This window comes from Melospiza melodia, unplaced genomic scaffold (genome assembly GCF_035770615.1).
Source record: "Melospiza melodia melodia isolate bMelMel2 unplaced genomic scaffold, bMelMel2.pri scaffold_32, whole genome shotgun sequence".
Taxonomy (NCBI): Eukaryota; Metazoa; Chordata; class Aves; order Passeriformes; family Passerellidae; genus Melospiza; species Melospiza melodia.
This window is the reverse complement of record NW_026948638.1, coordinates 18,164-31,061: the sequence shown is the minus strand read 5'-3', so window position 1 is coordinate 31,061 and position 12,898 is coordinate 18,164.

Here is a 12,898-nt window from a genome sequence, read left to right as displayed (position 1 = left end):
GGAATCTGAATTCCTGTTTCAGTATTGATAGCTCTCATTTGCTTTGAATTTCTCCACATTAATTCCAATGCATGAAGGTCCAGCCCTGCAGCCTCTGGGCTGGCCCTGCCAGGGGCCATCACAGCCAGAACAATTTCCCAGGCAGCCCAAGTCTCACTGCCCATGGCTGGATTTGCAAACTGGGGGCAGCCGTGCACAGCCAGGGGGTTTCCATTTCCCCAGTGGGAACATGGAGCACATCTGGGACATGGGCTCTCCATGGGCAAAGATTCCATCTCCTCATTTTTTACACTGCTCTTTTAACAACCCGTTCAACCAGTCCTGCAGCTTGTGCATAGTCTGGTACCCGAAAAACCCTGCAGGCTTAATCACTGTATTTTTCACAGGAACAGACAAAGCACTCTGCATCACAGACTCAGCATACCCTGTAAAAATAGCCAATTTCCTCCCTTCCTCCTTTTTCCATTGTACACAATCTCACAAAGTTGGCCACTAACATTAAGGTCCTGGCCAATCCTGTTCTGTAGGGTATTTAGTGTTACATCCTTGAGCAGCCAAAGATACCAAATTAGTATTGTCAGCACTATTTCACATTATTCTTATTTTATATGTACATATTGCTATAGAAATATAGATATAGATATGTAGATATAGACACATATATATATAAATCTATAAATATTAACATGAAGGTCTTATTATCCTATAAATATGTATATACTTATTTATTATATTATTATTTCACTTGCACATGTGCATATGAGCTCAAGATTAAAACCTTCTTCTGTTGCTCCATGTGGGAGCATTCCAACAATAATTGTTCCTTCTGAAGGTGCTGTGTCCAATGGACTCTTAACAAATTCATCTTTGTCTGCCTAAACCCACAAGGTCTTTTCCTTTTCCATTTGCAATTTTTGAATGCATTTGAAGCCATCCAGGGGTTCAGCCTCTTTTACTCAACTGCCCCACTGCTCCCACGGGACTCCGACCTCAGCTCACTCCAGAGCCAGGGAACTCCAGGGAAGGGCTTCCCAGCTGGGAATTTCTGATGGGACTGATTCCTCACATTTACACTGAACAAGTGACATTTTGTTGGGATCTGGCCAGACTGTGCCAGTTTTGTTTTACCAGTGGGCAGGGTCAGCACCAAAGACACAGACACCAGCTGAAGGAATCAGTGTCATTTCCTGCAGTTCAGAGCAGCAAAGAATCACAAAAGGAGCAGCTCAGCAATGCACCCAACCATCCCCACCACACATTGCCTGCAGTGATTAAGAAAGATCCAGCAGCATTTACCCTCAGCCTTTACCATCCCCCAGACCCACACAGCAGCTGGGGAAGCTGTCACAGCCAAGGGTTGCAGAGCCACTCCTGGGCACTGGGAATTCCTGCAGGCGCCTCCAGCCCCAGGTGAGGCTCCAACCCCGCTGGGAGAGGGCCCAGCTCTGACAGTGCTGAATGAACCAACTGACAGCACTGCTAGTGTGGCAACATCTGCTTTCACCCTCCTCTTGGGTCCCTCCCAAAGCCTGGCCAGGGCTCAAGGGGGAACCAAGGGAGCTGACTTTGACCATTCAGCCCCAAACAAGGCCAGATGTCAGATTTCATGGCCTTGTCTGGCTTCTAAATACACAAAGGTCAATACATGTCTCACTAATGTGTGGCTACATCTATTACAGGGCCTAATGACCATGCATATTTCATTAGGGAGCAGATACAAAGACAACCTTTGGTTGGAAGGTTCATCCAGAGGCCACCTTTGGCTCAGGGCCTGCTGTCCAGGCCTCACTCAGGGCTGGTGTCCAGGCCTTGGCACTTCAGGGACGCGGTTTAGTGCTGGGCTTGGCACTGCTGGGTGAGCGGCTGCACTGGGTGAGCTCAGAGGGCTTTTCCAACAGAAAGGATTCTGTGATTCCATGATTATATCCACTGCATTCAGCTGGGGCTATTTTAGCAGCATTACTTTGCTCCAAAAGTTCCTTCTTGCCCAGCTCCTGTGGCCTGAGGCTTCAGCTCCTTCAGCTCCTGGTGCTGAGCTGCTCATGCTGAACAAGACGGCTTGGAGAGAAGAACACAGTCCATACAATTCCTTCTGGGATACGGAGAGGCGAGGCTGTGCAAACAGGAGCATTGTTTGCTGTGGCCTCCTCTCTGCCCTTCACGCCTTTCACTGCTTTGAACCAGCCAAGAGCTTTCTCCAAGAGCGCAATGGAGCAGCTGCTCCTGCTCCCAGGCCTGGCTCTCTCCAGTCTCTGCCCTTGCCTGGTTCTGTCCCTCTTGCTGTGCCCTCTGTTCCCCCACGGCTCGGTGGCTGCTGCCCAGGACTGTGGCACTGGCACAGATCCAGTGCTCCAGAGCCTCCTTTCTGTGCCCTTGCAGCTGCCTGGGCACAGCAGCCTTTTCCATCTGGAAGCTCCCCATGGACAGGGAGTGCCCAGCTCCGTTCCTTGCACAGCCTCCAGGAGCCCAGGGCTGCCATCTCCAGTCCCTGCTGGCACTGGGGGCTCCCAGGTGCCTCAGGCTGCTGTGACACCGCTGCACACGGGAGGCAAGAGGGGCAGGGGCTGTGCTCAAAGTCAGCTCCATCTGCTGCTGCTGCTGCTGCTGCTGCTGTGGGGTCATTTGTGCAGCCCTGGCCCAGAGTCAGGGATCCGATCCTGCCAGTCTCTTCCAGCCCTGGCTGCTCAGAGTTTGGGCCTTGGAGCCTCAAGTGGCCAAAGGCAGCTGATGCTGATGCCTCTGTGTGCCCGTGTTCAGCAGTGCTGCTCCATCAGTCTGTGCCCAGCAACGGGGAAAAGCCTCAGCCCTGCAGGGCCAGGAGCTGCCGGGCTCTGCCTGAGCAGCTCAGCCAGCAGGAAGGGAGCTGCTCCACACGGAAACCAGGAGCAAAGGACATTCCTTTTATAGGACATGTTTTTTATTGAAAGGAAAAAAAAGGAAGAAGGAAAAAAATAGGTTAATTGTAAAAGATAAGAATAAAATCCAAGTTTTAGTGAAAAAATATAACATAATGTTAGTGAAAAAACCAAAACATAAGTGCAAAGTTACATTCTTTGCATTAAGAAGTAAATGATCTTTTGAAAAAGAGAACTCAGTTATTTCCATTGTAAATGTGCTGATGGCATGGATCCATCTTACTGACCTCAGCAACTTCTTAAAAGATTTTGGGCTTTGTTTCCAACATTGGTATTTGAAACTGTGGTCGAAGCAAGAGGAAATTGCTTTGTGTCCTTCCAGCTCCAAGCAGGACTGGGAATGGAAACTCTGTCAAAGCCCAAATCCCTTAGAATATGACCTTCCTTCTCAGCCTGGGAATGAGCTGCACATTCCTTTTGAAACTGTCAGGGATTTCAAAGAGAAACTAAGTCCCACTTACGGCTTTTTGCTCTGGTTTGGCAGTGCAGAAGGGCAATTCTCCATCCACCAGCTCCAGACTGCACTGCCTCAGGAGCACGGCCCACTCGCCAGCTTTGGCCCACTCGTGGCACTGCTAGAGGAGGAACAAAGTGCAGTTGCACAATTCCAGCCAGTCAAGAAGGAAGAATGGGACAGACAAAACATCCTGGGGAGATCCAGGTGTTCAGCCGGGACTGTGGAGAGTTTGGGTCCTTGCCAATTGGATGTGTGTCCCCAGCTGCAATCTCTGGGCCTGCAGCAGAGTCTCACTCACCTGCCAAAGCAGAAAGCTCAGGCGCTGTGCTCGCATTGGGCTCGTCTGATGCAAAGCTGTCAGAGCAATGTGAGGGCAGAGCCAGCCCAGCTGGGCCCAGGGCTGAGCCCAGCAGAGCCCTGGCAGAGCCCAGAGCAGCCTCAGCACCCGCAGAGCCCGGCTGCAAGGAGAGAAACCAGAAAGTGCCCGTCAGCTGAGGGCTCCTGTGCCCTTGTGCCAAGGCCTGCGGTGCCCAGGCCATGCTGATTGTGCCCAGAGCTGTGCCCAGAGCTGCCCATCCCTGCTGCCTTTGGCAAAGAGCAGGAGGGCAGCACATGTGCCCAGCCTGCAGCCAGCCACGGCACATCCAGCCCTCAGCAGCTGCCCAGAGCAGGATGCTCCTGTGCTCGCTGCCAGCTCCCAAAAGCTCTGATCCCACCCTGCCAAGCACACAGGGACCCACCTCACACCAGCCACATCTGCAAGAAAAGCTGCTCCCAAACCATGGCCCCAGCCTTCTCCAAGGGCACGGCCCATCCACGCCACAGCTGCTCCCCAGCACTTCCCCATCCACACTGGACCACCTGGAACGCTTCCTCTGGAAAAACAAACAACACATTATTGAAAAGAGATTAGATGCAAAAAGGGAAAACAAGGAAAAATGGAAAAACTCTTATCTCTGTCAGGGCCTTGAGGAAGGCCCAACTCCTACATGGTAGGGAAAAACCCAGCCATGGCTGAGGAAAGCCCACATTTTCTCTCTTCCCCCCTGCACTGCCCCCCAAAATCACGGTGATCCCAAAGCAAACAAGGGCTGCTTGTGGCCTCTGACAGCCCATTGCTCAGGGCTTGCCAGCGCCCCAGCCCCTCAGGGGCTGCCCCAGCCCGGCCAAGCTGCCCGGCAGCAGCGCCGCAGCCCCACAGCAGCTCCAGAGCAGCCCCATCCAGAGGCACCTGGGAGCCCTCAGCAAGGCAGCCAGCAGCACACGGGCAGGAGGATACAGAGGGTGGTTCCTTCCTGGCACAGGGCTTGTGGCCATCTCCGGGCACCGCTCTGGCTGGGATCCCCGCAGCCCCGGGCCCTGCCCAGCCGCTCTGGCGGCAGCACAAAGGCTTCAGCAGAACCACCACAGGACAAGGGGCTTCTGGCCATTTTCCCTTGACCACTGCACGCCTGGGCAGCTGGCTGAGCGCAAGCACCCTTTCCCCTCTTCGGGGCCTCACCACCCCTCAGCCGGCTGTGCTGCTGAGCACAAGCTTCCTTTTCACCCTTTCCTGCCTCTTGCCCTGCAGACCCTGGGCAGCAAAGAAAAGCTCCTGGCAGTCTGTGTATCATAACACATTCTAGAATTGAGTTATTTACAATAATCTATAATATATACAAATATATATATAATGACATATACTCTATATTATTTATTTACAATCTAGATAAAAAATGGAAAAGAAGAAAAGAAAAATCTTCAAGAAAAGGAAAATTACCCCTGGCTCAGGTTGCCCCAGCAAAGACAGCCTCCCAGATCAGCTCTCCTCCTCAGTTATCTGGCAGTGCAGCAGCCAAGCCCCGGCAGGCGAGGCCGACTCCGCCATGCCCTGCGCAGCTGATTGTGCAGCCTCCAGATGGTGGAATATCGCCCACGCTGTATTGCCCGGAGGACATGCAGTGTTTCAAGTGCCAGCTGTGACACAGCATTGCTCGTGTCCTCCGTCAGGGGTTCCAGGGCTGCAAGAGAGAGGAACAGAGGCACGGTCAGAGCCGGATCTGCGGGGAGCCCAGGAGAGCCCCCTGCCAAGGCCATCCCAGCCGGCTCTTGCCATGGCCAGGAGGGAGCAGGGAGCAAGGGGATCAGCCCGAAGCTGCTGGCCACCAATGGCCCACGTGGCCCTGAAAGCTCCGCGTGCTCTGCCCATGGGAGCAGAGCCCTCCGCAGCCGGGGCAGGGCTTGCAGCTGCCCCGGCAGCCCCCGCTGTCAGCCCGCTGCCCTCACTCACCAGTGCAGATCAGCTGCAGCTCTTGCTGCTGCCCCCTCAGGCGCCGCCCGGCCATGCCTGTGAACACAGAGCCTGTCACGGCCCCAGCGGCACAGCTCCCTGCCAGCGGCGCTGCCGGCACTGTGGCCACATGGGCTACTGGCCCGGCAGGGCTCAGCCCGGCCCTGTCCGCACGCTGCCGCCCCAGGGCACGGCTGCCAGAGGGCGGCAGCAGCAATGCCCAGGCCAGGCGGGGCTCCACGGCGCCCCAGGGCACGGCTGGCGCTGCCGGGGCAGCAGGCGGGGCTGGGGCCGAGCTGCGGCGGGCCGGGGAGGGGAGGGGCAGCCCGGGCTCGGGACTCACCCATGAACCTGATGGCCGCCTCTCGCAGGGGCTCCTGTGGGCTATCCAGGTAGGGCATGGCCCGGCGCAGGTGCTCGGCCGCTCGGCTCCTGTCCTCTGCCAGCTGCAGAGAGAGGCAGGAAGGAAGGGTTGGCGCGGGCTCAGCCCCTGGGCCGGGCGCTGCCTGCGCCCAGCCCCGGCCCCCCCTGCCCGCACAGCCCTGAGGCGCGGCCAGCAGCCGCTGGCCAAGGGCTCCCGAGGGGAAGGGGCAGAGGGCCGGCTGCTGCCCGGGGAGCCACGGTGCTGCCCCGCAGCCCCGCCGGGCCAGGGCTCCATGGGCACCCGGCTCGGGCCCACGGGAGCCTGGAGAAGAGCCCGCGCGGCCTCTGGGTGCAGCACCGGGCCAGGGCACAGCTGCCAGCCCCGCACACTGAGCACCGCGCTCGGGGGGCTTCTCCGGCTGAGGCTGGGGCTTGCAGGCCATCCTTACCAGGAGCTCAGCGAACTTGGAGAGTTTCTCTTTCTTCACAGTTTTTTCAAGATCTTTCCTTTTCAGGAACTTGACCGCACAAAGCAGCGTTTCCCGAGAAGTCTGGAGAACAGCAGAGATGCGGAGATGGCCCCAGAGCCCAGGGCACAGGAGCCGCAGCCTGGAGGAGGCTGCGGTCCAACAGGCGCAGGGCAGGAGGCAGCCGAGCCCCCTGCCAGGGGGACAGCAGCAGCCCACGAGTCCTCACCTCTGCCACACGCAGATTCTCATTATGGCAATGGAAGAGCAGTGGCAGCAGGCTCTCACACACTTGTGTCATCAGGAGTGTTTTTCCTTCTTCTTCTACAGCAGACATCAAGTTTTGAAAGACGGTCATGGAGAGCTGCTGCACCTGGCTGTCACCCTGTAGAACAGGAAGGCAGCAAGAGCTCTGCAGCAGCTGATTCTGGACCACATTGGCACAGGCCTGCATCTGCACAGGGCACCAAGTGTCCGGGCAGCAGCCAGTGGCCGTGGCTGGGGGCACAGAGCCTTACGTTGTCAAAGAGTGGCAGGAACACCTTAGCCAGCTGCAGGGCCATGGGGCTGGGTATTGGGGCACCGTTATCCAGGAACAGATAGTCCAGTAGCATGGTGATCACCCTGACCTGCGGGAGCTCCACGAGCCCTTCAGTCAGGCCCCGCATTCTTTCGGCCTGCGTGGAAGGCAAGTTTGTGAAAGGCCACCCTGCTGCCGCAGGGCCCAGAGGCCAAAGGCCTGTCCTGAAGCACTGGGGCAGCTGAAGCGGGAGGCAGGAGAGCTGGGGGCAGCTGCCCCAGCGCACAAAGCCCAGGCAGGGCCAAGCGACTGCGTTGCCCAGCCCCACGCTGCCTGCACGGCTTCTGCCACTGCCCCCTTCTCACCAGTGGGGAATGGTCCCTGCGCGGGAGGAGGACCCTGAGCAGCTGGCTGCCAATGTCTGCACGCTCCCTCCGCAGCTGCCATGACAAGACATCCATGATGCTGTCCCTGCAGTCCCTCAAGTCCAGGCACTCTAGGACCTGCAAGGCACAGGGCAGTGACGGGGGAGCCGGCCGGCAGGAGCCCGGAGCCGCACGGGGCTGGGCCCAGGCAGCAGCGCAGGGCACGGGCACCGTCCCAGGCATCTGAGAGGGCAGAGAGCTGGGAGGCAGCTCAGCCAGGTCATGCTGGCCTTCAGGCTCACCTCTGCAAGGAATGCCAGGGCAGGGAAATCCCAGTATGGCATCTCTTCACTGAGCATGTCAAGGAGGCAGCATAAGATGCTTTTACACAAGGGCCTGGATGCATGGCACATCTCCCTGCAAGGCATAAAATGGCATTAAGATCCTGAGCCAGGGGGCAGGGGGGGGAAGCCTCTCCCAGCACTGACTCACATGGTTCTTGTCTTTCCCCACCACCCACTGCCAGGGGACCTGGGCCCTTTGAGGTGTGGCCGCTCCTGGGCACCCCCTTTCCCAGCCTTTTCCAGTCTGCTTGGCTGTCGCTCGTCCCTTTGGCCCCAGCCACGGGGACTGTGTGGGACAGGCCGGGCACAGGGCACAAATGCCAGGAGCAATGGGGAGAAGGGGGGGTCTCACCCGGCCAGCAGAGCCACGGCAGAGTGGTGGGTATCGACGCAGAGCAGCGTGTCCCAGCCACACTTGCCTTCCATTGAAACCACCACCTGCTCACACTGGAGAAGGCAGAGCAGGGACTGCAGGGTCTGCACTGCAAACCTGTGGGCAGAGAGCAAAGCCCAGGTCACACTGGCAGCACTGGCTCCTTTGCAGGCCACATGGCAGGGACAGGAGGAGTGGGATGGAGCACCTGTTGGGGCTGGTCGCAAGGCCGTGCTCTTCCTGGCATTTCTTCCAGAAGGTATCCACCTCCTCTGGCATCTCTTCTGTGCTGAAGAACACTTGGAAGAGCAGATGCACAAACAGGTGGGGGAAATACAGCGTCACTACATGTGGGACACGGGGCTCCTGGAGGATCTTCCACATCACCACGGTTGCCTGCAATGGACAAAGCCCCACGAGACAGCGCTCAGTGCCCAGGTGTCTGTGTGGCAGGGCCCGAGCAGGGCAGGGAGAGACCCGGAGAGACCTTGGCAGGGGGAGCACGGGGCCTGGTGGGCCTGAAGCTGCCACTGGGGCAGGTTTCAGGCCAGCGCCTGAGGCAGGGAGATGCAGTGGGGGAAGGAGGAAGGAGAGCTGCTGGAGAGGCAGCCTTGGGGCCAGCAAAGGCCAGTGTCAGAAACTCACAGCAAGGCCAAAGACACCCGTTTCGTCCCCATCGGAGGTGCACGTGCTGCGCTCTGGCCAGCTCCCCAGCACATCCAGGAGTATCAGCTGCACTGGCTCTGCAGTCCTGGGCGAGCACAGGATGGTCTTCCACATGGTGATGGCAGCTCTGCAGGGTTAGAGCTCTGTCTCAGGGCGGGTCTCAGACACAGCACCGTGGCCTGGGCATCCCCAGGGGCCCGGGCTGACCACCGGCTCTGCCTCTGCCCACTGGCCCTTGCCAGCAGCAGCCAGGCAGCCCAGCCCTGTGGGGACAGAGCCCTGAGGGGCGTGAAAGGCAGCATGGCAGCAGGCTTGGGGGCTGACATGCCAGGGCTGGGAAAGGCAGCAGCCAGAGGGCCCTGGAACTCTCTGTTGGTCACACACCTGGGCCAGGCGGTACAGGGTGATGGGCTGGGGAGGCCTGAGCCCTCTGGGCAGGTGGGCCCCATACCTGTCACAGGACGGGGCCACACGCAGGAGCGTCACCACTGCGTCATCCGGGTGTGCTCTGGTGAGATTCAGCAGGGCCTTGTCCAGCCTGTGCTCGGCAGAATCATTGGCCACAAGCCACTGGTGGATGTACCTCACCATGGCGGGCACCTGGAGAAGGCAGGGGAGACTTGGAAAGCTGCCAGAGGGAGTCATGTGCCCAGCTGCCCCAGAAAAGTACTTCCCTTGCCTCCACACTGCCATGGCCTCAAGGCTTACAGTAAGCAGCAGGCGTGGCTTGGGAGGCCAAGCAATTGCTGGGAGGATGGAAGTCAGGCCACAGGCTGCTTACTTGCTTTGCACTGGAAGGACCCTCCTCCACAAGCATATCCAGCAGGGCAGCACTGGTGTTGGTTTTGAAGATGGGAGGGTATGCTCTGAGCTCAGTGCCCATGACGCTGGTCTCTTCCTCCCGAATCCTCTTCATGAATTTGCCAACAATCTGTAGCAGAAGGGCAAGAAGCCGGGGATGTTGCATGGAGTGCTGCACACACGGTGCTGGGCTGAGCAGGGACAACAAGCCCAGCCCAGGTGGGGGTGGCTGCAGGTACCTGCGCTGTGCTGCGGAAGAGGCCACGGGTGCGTTCCTGCTCCCGTGTGCGCTCCAGGGCTGCATCTGGCAAAGAGCGAGCGCAGCCAGAACTGAGGGGCTGCAGGAGAGGCCAGAGAATACAGCCCAGCACTGTGCTACCCCGGCAGGGAGAGCTCCGGGATGCTCCAGGGCGATGGAGCACGGCCCCTGCAGGGTGTATGCCCGGCCCCTCTTCTGTCCTGTCCGTGGGCATTTGCCCAGGGGATGGGATCAGATGGGATGGGGTGGGATGGGATGGGATTGGATGGGGCCAAGTTGGCTGCAGGCTCCAGCCCTGCAGCCCAGCTCTGCCACTCACCCTCCTGCGGTGGAATGAACGGCACCACCTCTTCAATCTCCTGCGCTGGGGTAGCTCCAGGGCCTTCTTCCTCCTCCTCCACCCAGGCCAGCTTGGGCGCTCTCGGGGCTCTCTGCTCCACGGCTGTGCCTGGAGCGCGCCCCAGCAGCGAGCCCAGCCGGTGCCGCTCCTGCAGGGCCTCCTGCGCCTCACCTGCGGGCGGGACGCGGCGGTCAGCGCTCGGCCCGGGGCCAGCAACGGCCCCCGAGCGCCCCTCACCCGCCCCGGGCCGGCCATGCCCAGGCGTTCCATCTTCGGAACGCGGCACGGGAGGCTCGGGGCCGGCGGCCGCGCTGCCGAGCGGCGGAGCTCGGGCCGGGGAAGCCGCAGCGGAGGCGGCGGGAGCGGCCGCGCCGCGTGTGTGCTCCGCGGGCCCCGGGAGGAGCCGGGGCCGGGGCCGGGGCCGGGACTGGAGCCTGCCTCGGGGCCGGAGCCGGGCTCGGGCCAGGCGGAGCCGAAGGGCGGCGGTGCCGCCCCGGCCCCCGGCACCGATGCCCGCCCGGCAGCGCCACCGCCCGCACGGCCAGAGCCGGGCGGAGGCGAGACCGCGGCGGGACGGCCGGGGCCGGGCACGGGGCAGCCCCGCCCGGGGCCGGGGGCGGGCCGGGGGCATGGCCCGGCCCATCACGGGGAGAGGGAGGCGGGGAGAGGGGAGGGACGCCGGGCAAGGGACCTCGAGAGAAGGGTGCCCGACAGCGGGAAAGGGAGAGAGAGAGAAAGAAAGAGAATAAGAGAAAGAAAGAGAGAAAACGAATCTGTTTTTGCTGCTTCTTCCGCTGCTGCTGCTGCCGCTGCCGCTGCCGCAACTGAGGCACCGGGGCCGTTCGTCCCCGTGTCCGTTCCCCGCTCGCCCCACGAGCCCCACGTTCGAGCCCCGCGCGCCCCGGGGACAGCCCCTCCGTCTGCCCAAACACGGGAACTCTGCAGCGCTGAGCCCGGATGCAGAGCCCTGACTCCTGCACACTGGCACAGCGATCCCCTCGCTTGCTGCTGGGCATTGTCCTTGCTGAGCGTCAAACACTGTCGGGCCACCTTCCCTTGGGGAAGGATTCCTACCTGAGCCCAGCACTGCACTTACATCTCCAGTGTTGCTTTCCAGTAAAAACAGGGGAAGGAAAACTGTGTGTGGCTCATGGTATTTTAGAGCGTCTAAAAATCACTAAGTCACAGTTCTTAGAGGTGCTATGCATCTGGAATTACTGGGATGGAGAAGTAGTGCAACATGGAAAAGGGCAGCATAGAAATTAATAGAGGAAAACATCTTCGATTGTTTGTTTCATTTTCATTTCCCTTCTGGAAAGCTGTTTCAGTTTTCCAGGAATCTTCTCCTGTCTGCTCTTCCTAAGAATCTCTCATGGAGAGCAAGGTCGAGCTTCGGTCACAAGACTTTCCATCAGGAAATTATGCCACTGGTGAAATTTTCATTGTGACTGTTTGTGCTGGTTTAGGGCAAATTTTGGGAGGAAACCTCCAAAAGGGGTCCGTATAGAAAGCAAGTTCAAGCGGCCTCTCCCCCTACTAGTTCAGGAAAAGACTTCCCTTGAGAAAAGTGAAAAAACCCCAGTTTATTTAACAAGTAAAGTATTCACAAGCATGAAAAATGAATAATATTAAATAAAACCTCTGACAGTGCTGAAGAGATGGCAAATTCAGAAAGTCCTTTTTGTGGGTTGTAGTTGGCTCACTCGGTCTCTCCTGAGTCCCTCTGGTGCTGGAATGCAGCGTCCCAGAGCTCGGTGGGCCACAGGTGTGAGCTGCTGCCGGTGTTTGTCTGGGTTTTCAGTCCAGAGCAGGTTTAAACAATTCCAAGAGAAAGGAAAGTCACAGTCCAAAGGAACTTCTCTGCCTAAGCTAGCTAAAACCAAATTGCTAGACCTGGGCTGTGAAGGCATCGGGAAATTTCCAAATCTGAGCACTGGTGGTCCCAGCAAACACCAGAGCTGGATGGTGCTGGAGCCAGAACCTGCAAATTTCAAAATTATGGCTTTCTGTGCCAGCAAATCACTGGACTTGGGCTGTGCTGGCACCAGGTATTTTCCAAATCTGGGTACTGGGGCAGCAAACACAAGATGTGGTCAGTGCCAGAGCCAGTAGCAGAAAGTTGCCAGGTTTTGGCTTTCTGTGCCAGCAAATTGCTGCACTTGGGCAATTTCCCAGCACTGGGAAATTTCCAGATCTGGGCACTTGCACAGAAAACACCAGATCTGGGTGGTGCTGGTGGCAGCACGGGGAAGCTGCTGGGTTCTGGCTTTCTTTGCCAGAAAATTGCTGCATTTGGGTTGTGCTGGCACTGAGAAATTGCCAAATATTAACTTACTGTTCCAGGAAATTGCTGGAATTATGTTGTGCAGCCATCTGAAAAATTCCGGATCTGGGCACTGACGGTGTCAGCAAACACAAGATTGGAATAGTGTAGGCACCAGGTATTTGCCTGGTTTTGCTTTCTTTGCCAGCAAATTGCTGCACTTGGGCTGTGGCAGCACAGGGAAATATCCAGATCTGGGCATGGGCGGTGCCATCAAACACCAGGTCTGGGTGGTGACAGTCTTGGCACCAGGAAATTGCTGCCTTTTGTCTTCTTTTTCCAAAAAATTGCTGCACTTGGGCTGTGTTGGAATAAGAAATGTCCAGACTGGGGTACGGGCAGTGGCAGCAAACACCAGATCTTGGCATTGCCGGTGCCGGCAGCAGAAATTGCCAGATTTTGGCTTTCTTTACCAGAAAATTGCTGGACTTGGCTC